The sequence below is a fragment of the Euprymna scolopes genome, chromosome 17, assembly GCF_053919585.1.
Source record: "Euprymna scolopes isolate OS-2025 chromosome 17, ASM5391958v1, whole genome shotgun sequence".
Classification (NCBI taxonomy): domain Eukaryota; kingdom Metazoa; phylum Mollusca; class Cephalopoda; order Sepiida; family Sepiolidae; genus Euprymna; species Euprymna scolopes.
The window spans coordinates 24939697-24956852 of NC_136498.1; positions in this window are offsets into that span (position 1 = coordinate 24939697).

Below are 17156 nucleotides of genomic sequence, written 5' to 3' on the forward strand. Positions count from 1 at the left end.
GGAATGGGTAGGTTTGATCTGAAATAATGATGATTCCTTAAAAGTGTGGGGTCTGCATTCGCGCCTGGTCCACAAAGTATGGAAATAAAAAATCTAAAAATTACAAAAAACGTTTACAAGTGTTTTTGATATAGATGTACATGAGAATACTTTGATAAGTATGTTTTAACTTAAATAGGGATGGTATAATAAAATTGTGGCGTCTGCGTTCGCGCCTGGCCTCCATAGAATGGAAATAGGCACATCTTAATAAATACTTTTCATATCTATGTGCGTAAGTATACTTTGATAATTATGTTTCAGTTTGAAGAAATATGATATAATAAAATTATGAGGTGTTCGCTCGCGCCTGACCTCCATAGAATGGAAATATGTCATAAAGTTTAACAAGGTTTTTTTAATATAGATCCACAGAATATTGTGATAAGTGTTTCAGTGTGAACAGGTATGGTATAATAAATTATGGGGTTTATCTATTTTATTTTTACTTTCATCATATTTTGCTTTGGTTTTGATACCTCCAAATTCAACCCAAATTTACAACCCATCCTTTTCATAACCTACCATACGTTCATAAATCAGAGTCCATTTTGTGTAGGTTGTTTTCGAAACCAGTACACGACGAGTACCTTTGCTAGGATGTTGAGATTTATATATATATGTGTGTATATGTGTATGCATATGTGTATTCAGTTATTTATAAATAGATTTACATATTTATATATGCATGTATATGTGTATATATTTATATTCATGTGTTTATATATATTTATATACATATATGTGTATATATTTATATATTTGTGCATATACTTATATGTGTTAGTATATTTATTTATATACATATATGTGTATATATTTATATATTTGTGCATATACTTATATTTGTTAATGTATCCTTACACAATTTGTTAATGTATCTTTACACAATTTTGTATATATTGATATATATATATATATATATATATGTCTATATATATTTTATGTATGTATATATATATACATATATATATATATATATAGGGGGTTGTGTGTGGGGGGGCTGTGCGTGTATATATTTCTATGGGAGATCTAAATATTTGGTAGATCTTAGAACGTCTGCTCTATCATAAGTTGGATAATATCGGGATAGTAATAGTTCTATCTTGTGCATGGAAACAATCTGTTGCTATTTCCCGTGGGATCTCACTATTCCACAGATTTCTAGGCAGGTCACAACTTATCGACTACTTGGGTATACGGATTTTTCGTCAGAACTGACCTACTTTCGTTACCATTCTAATCTTCAACTTTAAATTAAACAAATATGTTATTAAATAACAGCATAAACTGAACTTCACGGTCAAATCAAACAACCGCACAAACAAACCCAATTAGCTCCTTTGTAAACCTTAAGTAATATAGATAATGTCGTTTTACCTCTTAGAAACCTACTCAGATGTTTTAGCATTAAGGGAGACAACCTTACCTCGACGCTTTTTGACTACATTAACCTTACATGATACATTCGTCTCTGTCGTAAGGACTCGGATGGATACATGCACCGGTTTGGAGTTTATATTCCTGGCATCCTCCACTTAACTAATAATTAACATCTTGAATCTGATAAGCAAGCCTCCATGTGCTTTCGATTAGCTTTCGAACACTTCGTTTATTACTTATATTTTTTTACCAGTCGCCCTCAAGTCAAGACTGTTCTTTAACTGGCTCTAATAGTAACAGATGGTAACGTCCAAATAGATGTGCTTGGTCTCTTTGATGTCCGCCATAAAAATTGGCTTGGTTTCTCAGGTTGTACAGATGCAACTGCACGCTGCATTTACATTTACACAGAAATGCATGTTCTTAACTCAGCTCCAAGATTGTGAACACAACTAACAATTCACTTCTAGACTTATTTCTTTTCACAGGGACAGAGTTTTGCTGGACTAATCTTTACAGTCCACTTGGGAACGCAGACCTCCTAGTGATATCGGTAGGCATTGCACTTAAATGGCGACCCCAAGGTGCGGTGCTATTGCTCAAAACGACAAGATCCTACAAGAAACTATAAGAGAACACATCAGGGATGTCCCATAGAGCAATATCTTCCCACTTTCTGCTGAACAGTGTGCGAATGAGAAAACCAAATTTTGTAAAACGTGCATTGAAGCACATGTTCCCGCACGGTAGTATTATAGCAAGTCCCACTCACGGAGATGATTTAATACAGATTGTGCAGGTGCAATTGCACACAGACAATATGCATTTCGATTGTTCGTAAGTCATAAGTAAAATTCAAATTATAGATACTAGAAATTCAATTATAGATACTAGAAATTGTTGTTAGAGTGAAATTCTCACAGCCAAAAGAATGCATGTTAAAATTGCCAGGAAACACATAGAATGGCAGAAGATAAGAACTCGTGATTTCTGAAAAGTTTATAATACTGTATTTAATAAAAATCAATCCGTAATCCGTCAACTATTAAAAAAAAACATAGTTCGCATACTCTGTTTCCTCGTGATACGTCTCCAACTCCAATTTTGAGCCAAAAAGCAACTCCCTCCCAAATTTCCCAATTCTGACTGAATACACACTGAAAATCATCCCTTCTCTTGTTCATGATATCATAAAAAACTTGGACACTTCCGACGCGTATTGGTCCGATCTCATCCCTACTATACTAAGTAAGAAATACTCACCTGAGCTCGCCCACATACATTACTTGCAAAATCTTGCTCTCTTAATAGTTGGAAGATGGTCTTTGTCGTACTAGTGTATAAGAATTCTAGTAAAATGACTGACCCGCTAATTTATCGCTCTATCAGTTTCTTTCACCTCTTCGCTAATATCTTTGAGACATTAATCAATCAAGCACTAGGCCACCACCTTAAAAAAGCTAATGCCATTTCTAAAAAAAACAAAAAAAATGTATAGATTTAGGCTACGCCGTTCTACTGCAGAATTATAACGGTCATCTCTTAATGCCATACACCATGCATTGGATAAAGAATGCGAAGCCAGAGCTATAGCCCTTTAAACATTCAAGGCCTTTCACAAATTCTGAAATAAAGGGATGCTAAAGAAAAATAAATAGTACGATATAATTCGTCGAATACTAAATTTAATTAGGTCTTTCTAAGACAATATGACTATCTAGGTTGTCATTCTTGGGCGTACATCAAAACAGCATGAATATATTTGAGAGTACCTCAATACTTAGGCCATTATTATTCATGACATTCATTAATGACGAACCTGATAATATTGTGTTTGAGATGGGTTTATTTGATGATGATACAACGAGTGAAGAACGGATGTACTCAAATCTAAGACAACGGCAGCATCCCTAGAAAAGATTTTAAGACTGTAGTGGAATCGAGCCGTAAATGGATGGGAAAATTTAATGCTAGGAAGAGTAAGTTTATCTCTTTAAACAAGAAGTCTTCACGCCCACTGATATTCATGACTTATACCACCCTATCTAAGAATGTTCCCTTTAATAGGCTGCTGCAAATAATGTAGGTTCCTTAAATCGTGCTAGAAAACTACTCACACCTGAGAGTATCCTGTACCTCTAAATAGCCGCCATTCGCCCATGTATGCAGTTTTGTTACCACATCTGGGATGATGCATCGATCGCAAGTCCCTCCCACTTGAAGAGAATCCAAAGAAGAGTATTTAATCTAATAGGTCCCTTTTTACCAAAAATCTCTAACCCCTGTAAATCGCTGCAATGTTGCATCCATGTGCCTATATATGTATATCTATCTATCTATCTGTCTATATATATATATAAATGTATATATATGTATATATATATCTGCATATATATATATGTATGTATATACATTTTTATTACCGTGCTATCTGCTTAGTTACACACGCTTGTATTCAGCACTCTTGTCAGATTTTTCTAGTTACCATTTATTGGTCTATATATGTGCATATATATATATATATGTATATATATATATATATATATATATATATATAGGTGTACGTATGTGTATGAAGTTACATATACACACATATATATACATGTATACATATATGCATATATATGTTTATATATACACATATACATCCATCTATACTCCTAGTAATTGTTTTTTTTGTATATTCATATTTATATTAAAACTCTTTTTCCTATTAATGAAAACAGAAAATACCACTTTGTTATATATGGATCGTGGTATTGCATTCGTCTCCAAAAAATATAACTGATATACATATTCTTTAAAACATTCATTTTTATTAATTCCTTATTTGTTTTTTCGGTTTTTTCATGGGATGATCAAATTTCATTTAACTATTACGTGTAATTATATTCACGCACATTTTTTACATGATTTGGACCTGCGTAATATTTGAAAAAAAAAGGTTATAGTAAACACAAACCTCATTCTATATATATATATATATATATATATATATATATATATATATATATATATATATATATATACGTTTATATATTTGTTTAACAGGATTGCCTACCAAACTCCTCTGTCATTTTTTGTTCTACAAACATAGGAATTAATATATAGAGCATTCGAACGCATTCGAAACTGTATTCTTGAGTGTTAGCTAGGCTTAAATCAGAGTAAAAGTATGAAAAAATAAATCAATTTGCGTGGTGAAGTTTGAACGACGGCATTACGAATATGCATGCTCAACGTAAAAGCTGTAGGTTCATGTTTTAATTTTTAGCCTTGCAGCAAACATGTCTTCATAGCTAAGACATTAACCTCAAAGGAAAAAGTAAATCGGAAGCTAAACGTTTTGATTTTTATTCCCGGCGGTGGCGCATGAGTCATTTTTTAAAAACTTTTTAAATCATCATTATAGCTTGGTAATGATTATTATAATATATATAATAGGTATGAAATCAAAATATATGTAAGCGCATTTTACGACCGGACAATGCCGGATGGCTTACTAGTATATATATATATATATATATATATATATATATATATATATATATATATATATATATATATATATATATATATATATATATAGATATATATATATATATAGATATAGATATATATATATATATATAGATATATACTAGCAAAAGTGACCGTCGTTGACTGGGTTCAAAAACAGGCTACAGAAAATGGACTGCGATTTATGAAAGTATGATAGGTTATGAAAAGGAAGGGTTTTAAAGAGATAGCTTCGAATTTGGGGGCATCAACACCAAAGCAAAATATGATTAAAGTAAAAATAAAATAGATAAACCCCATAATTTATTATACCATACCTGTTCACACTGAAACACTTATCACAATATTCTGTGGATCTATATTATAAAACCTTGTTAAACTTTGTGACATATTTCCATTCTATGGAGGTCAGGTGCGAACGAACATCCCATAATTTTATTATACCATATTTCTTCAAACTGAAACATAATTATCAAAGTATACTTACACAGATAGATATGAAAGTCTTTATTGAAGTTTTGCCTATTTCCGTTCTATGGAGGCCAGGCGCGAACGCAGACCCCACAATTTTATTATATCATCCCTATTTAAGTTAAAACATACTTATCAAAGTATTCTTATGTACATCTATATAAACAAATATATAAACGTTTTTTTTTAATTTTTCAATTTTTTTAATTTCAATTCTTTGTGGACCAGGCGCGTACGCCGACCCCACAATTGTAATGAATCATCATTATGACAGATCAAACATACCCATTCCTGTGTTTCGATTCATCTTCTATCATTATATATGATCAGTTTTCTTCAATAGTCAACCATATAGCAGCAAGTCCTGGGAACATCAGCCTGAAAGATCAGTTGGAAATGGCCTATATACCATACATTACGGCCATGTAATACATACAGCCATCTACCTTGAAATGCTGTTGTGAACCTGACATAGTTATATGGAATAAGTCAGGGAGAATTGCAACCTTGATTGAAGTGAGTCTTCCTTATAATGGCGGTCTGAACAGAGCTGAAAGAGAGAAACATACCAAATACCAAGGTCTCATGTATGATATGAAAAGAATTGGAATATTAAGGATGTATCAATCATACCAGTACTCATAGGAACCACAGGGCTTATGAAAAAGGACCTGAAGTCCTACTTAACTAACATTCCTGGTGCAAAAGAGATCCAGACAATTGCACTTAAGGGAACAACGAGGGCACTAAAAAGAGCTCTTGGTTGGTTTCAATAAAAAGCGGGGCAATGTTGGCAGCTGGTTTAGCTGCCCCATACCCAGCATTACAATCTTCAAAGGAAGAGAAATAAAATTTAAAAAGCCACGCACACACACACTAACACACACAGATATATATATATAAATATATATATATATATATATATATATATATATATATATATATAATGGCTTTATTGAAAAAAAAAAGTTTGTTTCTTATTTTATTCCAACGCAACCGTTTTCTTTTTCTCTTTATTCTTATCTTATCACAGACGTGTTCCACCACCACAATTATTCTACTATATTTTCCATAACATTGTCTGACTCAACACCTTATCTATCCTATTATTTTAATGCATTTATTTCATTGGTTTCTGTGGTGTTTCTCTATCTTATATTTTATGTTTCGATTGGCTCTGTTTTTCTTTTTATTTATATTTAATAGACTTCATTTCACCCCATTTTATGCTGCTCCCCCTCTACGCACTTGTTTGTCATAATTTTAGAATTTAAAGCCTTCAATAATATATGTAATAACATAATATGATATTTCGGGTCCGTACGTTCGTTATTATCTTGCACACCCTTTAAAAAAAGATCAGCCGATCGTCAACCATTACGAAATTATGAATTAATTTCTTTGTTTCCACCAAAAGTAGATTTGATAGAAGGGCGGAAAAGTAAGGGGAATCAAGCCAGCGCCTCAAAAGAATGAGCATTCTAACCTATTAAAAATTGACCGGCCAGCTTATCCGGCATTCCCCGGTCAAGCGCATTAGGGAGTTAACAATAAACCACCCAATAAAGCAAGAGAGGGAGAAAGATCTTAAAAAGCGAACATTCTAGTTATCTACACGTAAATAATACTTTGGCTCGACAGATAAAGTCTACCGACATGGCCCTGTTTCTGGAAGACTGGTTGTTGAGAACGAGTCACCGACTCTTAAAATTAACTTTGATAGAAAGTTTTCGACTTCTCACGTAATAAAATGAATTTAACAAAATTGGATTTTGTTGTCCAGTCGATAAAAATAACTCCTAGCATTATTGGTCCCCTGACGAAGGAGAGATTGGACCTAGTAATTCACTAACCTTCGTCCGTTTGTCCAGCTACTTGTTCGGACTTTTCACTTAGGCATGCTTGGATTTTTTAACACAAATTTTGCACAAACATTAGTCATTTGAAAGTAAATTTTTCCAGAATGTATTTTCCGGGATAAGTCTGGGTGCCCACGCTATGAGGCATTATAAGTGTAACATTGCCTTCAAATCGTTCCTACGTTCATTTGTTCGCACTTTTCTCAATAAGCATGTCTTTTTTTGTATAAACATTAGTCATGGTGAAAGCAAATATTTAATTCGTAAAGGGGAGTCCCTGCCTTCTCGACTCGTTTTAAGGTAATTTATATTAACATGTACTAGTTACAACTTAAATGAATTAAATGTTAATGAATTAAACATTAAATGAATTTAGAAACTGATTCTCGTACTACGTTTTGACAAACGTAATTTTCAACACAACAAAGATTTCTCTTAAAAATATACCCTTAAAAAGATTCCATTTAAGCCTGCTGAAGGCATACGTCGAGCAGGTGTCATTTAAAGGCGTAGTTATATTGTCATGCGCTCTACATCCATAAATCTACGCGAAGATAGTATTGGTTGCGTAAGGAGATAGCAAAATTAATTGAGCTGTATGGGAGTTGGGAGAAAAATATCGTAAATTTCGCAGCTGATGTGTTAGATAATATCTCAGCTTTATTACAGCGTACACATCTCGAAATCTGGCCTTTTTAGGTAAATGTGTGGTCTCCAATACACAACACTGATATGTTCCCATGGCACGCCGTATAACAAAATGATATCATCTTCATATAAATTCCTTTCACATTTAAGAAGTAGAAATTACAGGGTGATTGAAAAGTCATGCCTTGTTTTAAAATAAATCTTGTATTTTATTCATGAGTCATATATTCTTTAGAAAAAAAAATAAATGAACAATATACATAATGTGCGATTTTATTTAAAATTCATAATTTCAACCATCATTTGCCTTTATTTCCCCAGACCATTCTGAAATAGCATCAACTGACTTGCATAGAAATTCTTGTTGAAGCGTAGTGTTCATTCAACCATTCGCTTTCCCGGGAGATGGTTACCATTCCGTAGCCGTCAAAAGAGTTTGATTTTAAACTGCACCTTTTTCTTTTTTGGGGGTCGGTTAAAGGAGCGACTTAAACTCTGCAAAGCCAACAACTTTAAAAGAACTTGTAAAATGACTACAAGAAGTAATTCTTCGCGTTCTTTTAAATGTGTAAATGCTTTACATACTAGTTTAGGTATTTGACCTTTAACTATATCCGATGGTAAAGTCCTAGCTTGCATGTTTTGGGGAGTGTAGATCCACCCCTTAATTGCCATTATTCTGAGTTCCACTCTGATTCGGAGTGGTAGTACTTGTTAGGGTTCGAACTATTGGTTAAATAGAAACCGACTTGAAAAAAATATATTCTATAAAAATTTTCTTAAAAATCACTGGATTCGGCATTAAATAACCTGAAAGTGTTGATATGCTGTAAAACAAAAACGACCAACCAACATAGTAGTTTCGAACAAACACAAAAAGGGGTTCTGTCATTTCACAAGAGTTTCTCGGAAGATCCATTGATGCGAGCCCTGTGCAGCTTGAGAAAATACAGTTGAATGATTGTATGCATATTGTAAAATATATGATTATTAAATAAGTTAAAAGACTTTTTAAATTGGAGCAGACAAGTGAAGAAAATCCATGTGCCTTTTGACAAACTCAGAAGCTATATGCTGAACTCGGGAATTTGTTTAAAATTTTGACCGTAACCCTTAATTTCATCCCTGGAGTTATACAGCAATTCGTAAAAGATGAACAGACAGAAGTCTTAATTAATTCCTAATTATATTCTTAGTGTCGCCTGTACTGAGGATTGACCATTCAATCTCAAGATGACTGTTACTTCTAACCAAAAGTATTGTCCTCATAGCTTTTTAATTGAAAGAACCTAATGGTGTTCGCAATTTTTTATCAGGAAATTCTTTAAAATATTGTTTAGTGTCTTTGTTTACGTTGGATATCCGATTTAATAAAAAATTAAAAATTAAAATTGTGTAAATTATAAAAAATCAAATATTAGTATAAAAATGCAACTATGTAATAGAGGAAATTATATAGGTTACTCTTTTTCATTTCTGAAGAACGCAAGTGTTGTACTAATTTTACTATATTTTAAATAAATAAAATATATCTAGGATTTGATACTCCAATGTTTTTGCAAAATATAGTCTATAAATTTCCCAATGGTAAAAGATCAGTGTTTATGAAGATACTGGGTTGTTTGCCTAAATTGCGCAGACATTGTTGCTATTGATTTTTCCTTCCCTGTCACAAAACTCAATTATATTCTGCAAAGTAAAAAACCAAAGCTGCAAGTTTATACCTGCAACACACTTTGAATAAATATTAAAGTTATAATTTACTTGAAACATATTTAAAAAATACTGAAGCCTAAAGGGTTGATATGCCGTAAAGCAAAGCAAACAATATTGAATAACTATTTAAAGCTATACAGAACTTGAAATATAAAACTTAATTAAGAAACCCGAAAACATTGACATGCCATAAAATGAACCAGCTACTCCGGAAATTAATTGAAATCTTAACTATGACTTAATTTAAATACAAACTAGAAGAACGAAAAATAGAAAAGTGCAAAAATAGAATAAATATATTGTCTTTTTAGCAATATTGTTAGCAACATCACGTTGTCTTTATATATGTTTTTCTTCGTTACTTAGTATTCATTTATGAAAAACATTTACATTTCTGATAAAAGAATTTTTCCCGAAATATCAAAATATTTTTCATCATCCCGTACATTATTTCTAAAGTTAAACAAAAAATGAAAAATATGAAAGATCGTATTAATCGTGTATATATATCACAAAGCTAGAGCGTCTCAGCAGTATCTCACGATTTTTCTGAAATTCCTGGATTGTCAGATTTCCATATAACCCGCCAATGCAATTAAAGTCTTTTATTTACTTCATGTAATTCTTCTTAAACATTTACAGTACAGTAAGGAAAGCAGGGACTCAGAAGGAAAATTCATAATCTCGCAGTTCTTGAGAATAAACTATTAGAGTAGAAAGCTTTTTAACATCAATGTATTTCTACTGTATAGGCGTGTGATTTTGTTGCTTGTCAGGTTTGTAAGGTGTATTTCCACCGAGAAGGCACAAGCGCATCCACCATTAAAATACTTGTAAAACAAGCAGAGGGATGCAATATTTCGTCGATGGGACCGTGGCTGAAGCCCCGCTTATATTGCAGGACCTATTAGGTTGGCGACTACATTTTCAACTCCGTCCAACTGGGAGAGACTAGTAGCATATATATATATATATATATATATATATATATATATATATATATATATATATATATATATATAAGTGAAAGTATCTGTGTGTCTGTGTATCTGTGTGTCTGTGTGTCTGTGTACATTTCCTTACGCAATAACTCTGTCAATTTTTAGTATACTGACTCGACATTTGATATACAGGATGCTGAGATTTGGGAAAACCGATGTGATCGGTTTTTGGACAGAAATTTGGCGATTAATGGGTCAACGTTCAACGATTTGACCTTTGAGAACTCTACCAAACTCCTCCAACAATTTTGTGTCTACGCACTTGATATTTTAGACGTAGGTTCCTTGGACATGGATCGAACTTAGTAACTTAATTTGAGCCCAAAACAATAAATTGTAAGGGATCATAATAGGGGTCAATGTTTAAAAAAAATTGACCTCTGCGGTCCCTTCCAAATTACTTAGACAATTTCTGGTCTAAATATTTGAAATTTTATATAAATGGTATTCAGAGATAGGGCAAGCTTTTTCATCAGTTTAGGTCGAAATTTTTAGTTACCAATATATAAATCTCTCTATGTATGTATGTATGTTTGCATGTCTGCCTTAAACTTTCAATAGAGGTGACGGATTTTACCAAGATCAGTATCGTTTTAAACTTCGACCATTCATACGACAAATATCGAAAAATTGTCTAAAAACATTAATATCTTCCACTTTAACAAGGCACTTTCCTACAGGAGGGGGTCACTTTTTTCGCCGATATTTTTAAACTTATCCTCTCCTTTAGATTGTCTAGCCTTAATTTTAAAAAATGTCGCTTCCGGCTTGGCAGTGGTCGTAACAGAATAAACGTTAGATTTCACCCCGTTCTTTTCCTCCTTTGCGGTACTGGTTCGTGCCTGCCTTCCTACTACCACTTTTTTTTATTTTGCTCAACATAAACATCCAAACACCTTGGCAACGCCGGGCTGAAATACTAGTATATATATATGTATATATATATATATATATATATAGTAATTTATAAAATATATATTGCGATTAAGCTACACTGAATATTCCGAGTTTCATCCACTCTAGGATTCATAAGTCTGAAGAATCCTAGAATGGATGAAACGCGGAATATTTAGCTTAATCGCCATATATATTTTATAAATTACTAACTAGCTCTACCTATGTATTGAGCACTTTTGAAGTAAATACTTAAAGTTTACGCATAAATTTATACTTTCGGATATAAATTTTATGTGAGTAAATGAAGTATATATATATATATATATATATATATATATATATATATATATATATATATATATATATATATATATTAGATATAGGACGATTTCAATATTTTCGCCGATTCCCATACAAGTACCGATTCTGTAACAAAATTCTCGATTCCGATACAATTATCAAATTCCATTTCAAACTATTTATAAATTCATCAAGATTTAACTATAAGGTGCTTTTTTACGAATCATCGTAAAAACACATGTTATGTGTGCAGATGTTTTCTGCAACATAAAAATACACGTGTGGAGGATAGTCTATAGACTTTATGTTTACTGGTGGCGTGAAATCAATGGATATTTACTATTTTAGTATCAGCAGAGTTACATTATCTTTTAAACAAAATCAAATGAAAAAGATAATGGTAAGTATCCTTTTTGGCATCAGGGAATATTCACAAAATTTTACGATTCCCATACTCCAAAAAGTTCGATTTTTTCGATTTCCAATCCCGATCTCGATTAATCGTTCCAACACTTCTGAAAACATTGATTGCAAGTTGATTTATCAATAGATTAGAACTAAATAATACGTGTCTATCCGCAATTAGTCGTAATAAAAATATTTTTGTATCAATAAACATATGCATGTCGTTCGGGTTCTTAACATTCGTCAGTTTAGATAATATAACTGTACCGCCGGTCAGACGATTCGGAACTAGGATCTAACTAAGTAGTATGAACCCTGTCTTTTTTTTTCATCAGCTAGTCATGACAGTCACCTCTGTAATTTAAATGCGTTTAATGCATAAGTTATACAATTCGAACATTATTCCAATATCATAAAGGGGAGATAACCTTGCATTGGTACTAAATTTCAATCATTAACTTAATCGTTCTCAAAGTGTTCACGTTATCGGAGCTTTACATGTTTTAACAAAATAAATATTTGTATTATCCATGTATGTATACTGCCTTACACTTGTCAGTATAGGTAGCGTGACCGTACTATCGACCGAATACTATAAGAATGTCTGTTTTATTATAGGTAATATGTATTTTTTCGAACGCAAATTTTTGCGATGATTTAATTTTACAATTATTAATATTACAATAAGCATATTTATAATAGTAGTAAACCTTAAGTCTAGCATCCTTGTTTAACTTTTTGTATTATCTTTGTAAATACATTAATACCGCATGTACAACGTAGTATAGTTGCACAGCTAACCCACATGTTGCATGCAGTCTACGTCGCAATGGAGACCAAAACAAAGAATAACCAGGAGTGTAGTAAATAATGGGCAATAACAATTCCTCCAACTATTCAACAATCATTAGGTTGTTAGCTCAGCAACTGGGAAGACTAACATGCTCGCCAGTCGGTTTGCCACCAATTCCAAACTGGACCCTGCCAACCTGACTTTCCTCCACGAACACACGCCAGATTAGACGATCTGAAACTCACCGCTGCTCAGGTGCATGCTATCATAAGAAATCTTGACACTGCAAACACATGTAGACCTGATCTCATCCCGAATGTGCTATTAAAAAAGTGCTCCGTCGAAGTAGCTCCAGTTCTCTCCAAACTTTACAACAAATTAACGATTCTTGCTTTCCTGCCTACTCGAAAACTGCTTCTGTTTTACCAGTTTTCAAGAATTCTGGAGAAAGAACTAACCCAACAAATTATCGCCCCATTAGCCTCCTCCCACTTTTCGACATAATATTTCAGTCCAGAATTAACAAAGCTCTAGTCCATCACCTTATAGATGCTAAACTTCTGAGTGACCAACAATATGGATTTAGGCAAGCCCGTTCCACAGCAGACATCCTAACTGTAATATCTGAGCGTATATACTATTCACTGGACAAAGTGGGGAAGGTAGAGCGGTAGCTCTAGATATACCTAAGGCTTTTGACAGGGTATGGCACGAAGGTCTTCTTAGGAAAATGAAATCATACGGTATCACTGGACGAATACTTAACATAATTAAATCGTTCTTAGATAAGAGAAAAACCCAGGTTGCCCTCGATGGCCGTACATCTAAACAATATGATATAAATGCGGGAGTGCCTCAGGGGTCTATCGTTGAACCTCTGTTATTCCTATTATTCATAAATGACCTCCCTGACAAAATTGTCTAGGAGATAGGTATATATGCTGATGACACCACGCTCTATAACAGACAAGACAGGAAAACAAATGAGCACATATCTAAAGAAATGGTAGAAACACTAGAGGATGACCTACGATTTGTAGTGGAATGGGGACAAAAATGGATGGTCACATTCAATGCTGCCGAGACTAAACTGGTTTCCTTCAATAATTACAAGAAACATTCTCTACCACCAATAGCAATGGCCAATGACTTTTTATCTGAAAGTACATCTTTTAAACTCCTCGGTCTAACGTTTACAGGAAACATGACTAATTACATTGAGAGTATTGCCAGGACCGCTGCGAGGAAGGTGGGTTCTCTCTACCGTGCTAGAAAGCTACTAATGTCCGAAAGTATCATGTACCTCTATAAGGCCACTATTCGCCTATGTATGGAGTATTGTTGTCATATTTGGGCTGGTGCATCTGCCACTAGTTTCTCGCTCTTAGACAAGGTTCAAAAGAAAATCGCCAACCTGATAGGTCCTGAATTGTCATCTAAGCTTCAGACTCTGTCCCATCGACGAACTGTTGCATCCCTCTGCTTGGTCTACAAGTATTTTAATTTGAATGTTCTGACGAACTGCAAGCACTTGTACTCCCTCGACGTAAATACCCCCGACAAACCCGACAAGCAGCTAAATCACACCCCTTCACATTAGAGATCCTAGATGTAAGAGAGCCTTCTACTCCATTAGTTTCTTCCCAGACCGCTAGACTTTGGAATGCCCTTCCCTGTTCCTGGTTCCCCAACTGTACTGACATGCTGCCAAACTCCCTACATAGTACCCCTGATGCTTAAGTCTCTGATAGTATCCCCCTACATCAAAGTGGCGATGTATCTTGTTTGCGGTGAAAATGTAATAAAAAAAGGATTGAATTATTCATGCAACAAGGACATGTTTTCTCATACTCTCGCGACACGTGATTTTTCGTTACAACTGTGACGTATCTCACGTCCTCATTTTTTCAAACGTGCTCTTGTAACGTCATCCGCGTCTTTAACGTGATCGTTTCCTCGAATGTGCTGTCTTTTTTTTTTTTTTAGTCTTCTTTCTTTCTTACCGTGACATCATTCTGCTCACAGCTCGGTATTTGTATATAGCCGTCCGCGCTATGTAACAAATACACTAGGTAATCTACTACTTTAAAAATACTCGATGCCTAATCTAATATAAAAATCTAACAGAACATTTACAGGGTCGAATAATAAGTTAAAATGTGAAAAGAAAAGGGTTATCTAATCGCCTCCTTCCCGGAAAATAGAAGACTCCTTCATAGAAATGTCGTAATCACTTTAATCTTCCACACTTTGCATAAAAACATTTACTTCTAACCATTGACCATCCGGGTGACTGACGCACCAGGACGCTCAGATCTTTCACTGCAATACAAACCTATTGAGACCCGCTTGTGTACATTTGATACGACAAACTTATTTAGTACGGCAGATGTGTCGAGTATACGTTTCAAGGCCTGCGCGTTTGCTTATTTACGAGAAAGCGATGTCGATCTATTGTTGTCCGGGTGGAGATTCCGGTGTGAAGGAGAGGTGGGGGAAACCGAATAACCAGTGTAACAATAACAGAAATAAAAACAATATCACACCTGTTGCTTTATATATATATATATATATATATATATATATATATATATATATGTGTGTGTGTGTGTGTGTGTGTGTGTGTGTACATATATATATATGTGTATATATGTGTGTATATATATGTGTATATATATATATGTGTGTGTATATATATATGTATATATATATATATATGTATAATATATATATATATATATATATCAACAAGGTGACCCCCTCCAAAAAAAAAAAACGGGACCCAACTCTAATTAGGCCCCGTTTCTTAGTGTTTTGTTCGAACGAAATGAAACTTTAGTCATAACTAGTGTATTATATTAAAAACATCACATCAAAACACAAGGGTGTTTGGTCTTTTTTTCTCCGTTTTACAGCATATGTTCTAGATGGCCTCCATTTAGCTTTTGTTTTTTGGGGGGTCACCCCGTATATATATATATATATATATATATATATATATATATATATATATATATATATATATATATATATATCTGCTGGGCAGACTCTTTGGAAATTTCAGGAATATTTACTTTATTGGTCGAGGTGTGTTCGTTTATAGAATTTATATGTGTGTCTTGTTCTACTTTATTTCAATCGATTAGCCTCTGAATTTTGTAAAGAAAAGAAATTCAGGTCAATATGGATGGTCGTGAAAACTCTTGTTCGATAAATATCAGTTTCTTTTGAGAGACGGCATGTTGATTGCCTGGAGAATTCCTCTAGACGTTCATGCAAAATCTGTATCGCAAAAAACGATATCAGTTGTAGGTTGGAGCATGGAAATAGTCAAAATATCACTACACTATCACCAAACGTTATTGAGTCTTCATTTTTCTGAAACTAGAAAAAGTTAAACTTGATGAAAAATGGCTTTTGAAGATTGGCAATCAAATTAATTCTTGCGATGACGTTTATTTCACTAGTTGCACAGAAGCTGTACTTCCTAAAAACTGTACAAGCCCTAAAAATACAAGCGTTAACTAATTTAACCAAATTTCCATCAACCGAATTTCCCCTTGGGAAACAATAACTGCGTCTAGTTTATTTAGTTTAATCCCTTAATAAACCTTGGAGATACCAAATGTAAATCAATGAGATTTCCAATCCAAATCTTTGCAGATGCTTGGAAATTTGATCAGAAATTCTATGATTTTGTCAGCCCAAATTCGACAGGTAAGAGTTAGAATATAAAAAATCGACAGATAAGTGTTAAAAGCAGGAACTAGGAAGGAACTTCCAAACTCTAGCAGTTCGATGAAAGAAATTATTACCTTAGAAGGCTTTCTGACATCTAGGGATCAAAACCTGTGTTGTGATGGGATTTAGCTGCGTGTTATATTTTTCAGGGTTATTTACGTTGAGATGATACAAGACCTTAAAGTTTTTCGGAGCACTTACCATTAAAATACTTGTAAAACAGGCAGAGGTGCAAAATTTCCTCGATAGGGACAGAGTTTGAAGCCAATTTAACAGTGCAGGACATATGTTGGCGACTATCTCTTGAACCCTATCAAAGAATAAGAGACTAGTAGCAGATGCACCAGCGCGAATGTGGCAACAATACCCTATACGTGGGCGAAT